This window comes from Pimephales promelas, chromosome 7 (genome assembly GCF_988280905.1).
Source record: "Pimephales promelas chromosome 7, fPimPro1.hap1.1, whole genome shotgun sequence".
Lineage (NCBI taxonomy): Eukaryota > Metazoa > Chordata > Actinopteri > Cypriniformes > Leuciscidae > Pimephales > Pimephales promelas.
Window position 1 is genome coordinate 39,989,017 of NC_142775.1, and position 554 is coordinate 39,989,570.

Here is a 554-nt window from a genome sequence, read left to right on the forward strand (position 1 = left end):
AAATAATACATAAATAAATATACGAAGAAATGTTAAAAAAAAAGTACAAATAAATGAGTATAATTTATGTATAATTGTTTTATTCACACATTTATTTCTTTATTTATTTAAACATTTATTTATTTCCACTTTTATTTATTTATACATTCTTTTTTGTATTTTAGTTTTTAGGTCTACATTTCATTATTTTCACATTTATTTATTTCCACATTTAATTATTTCCGCATTTATTTTTTCCGACGTTTCTTTCTCCGTATGCTAATGAGGGGGGCGTGTTTTAACTCAGACATCAGCAATAGAGCTCAGAGTGGCAGTGCTGAATGCTTTTCGATTTAAATCATCTGTTTTCCATGTGAATATACAGTAAAGTGTCATTTATTCCTGCGATCAAAGCTGTATTTTCTCCAGTCTTCAGTGTCACATGATCTTTCAGAAATCACTCTAATATGAGGATCTGATGCTCAAGACACATTTCTCAGTTATTATTATCAATGTTGAAAACGTGCTGCTAATTCACATGTGTGTGTTTGTTCAGATGTTTTGAATGAACTGTA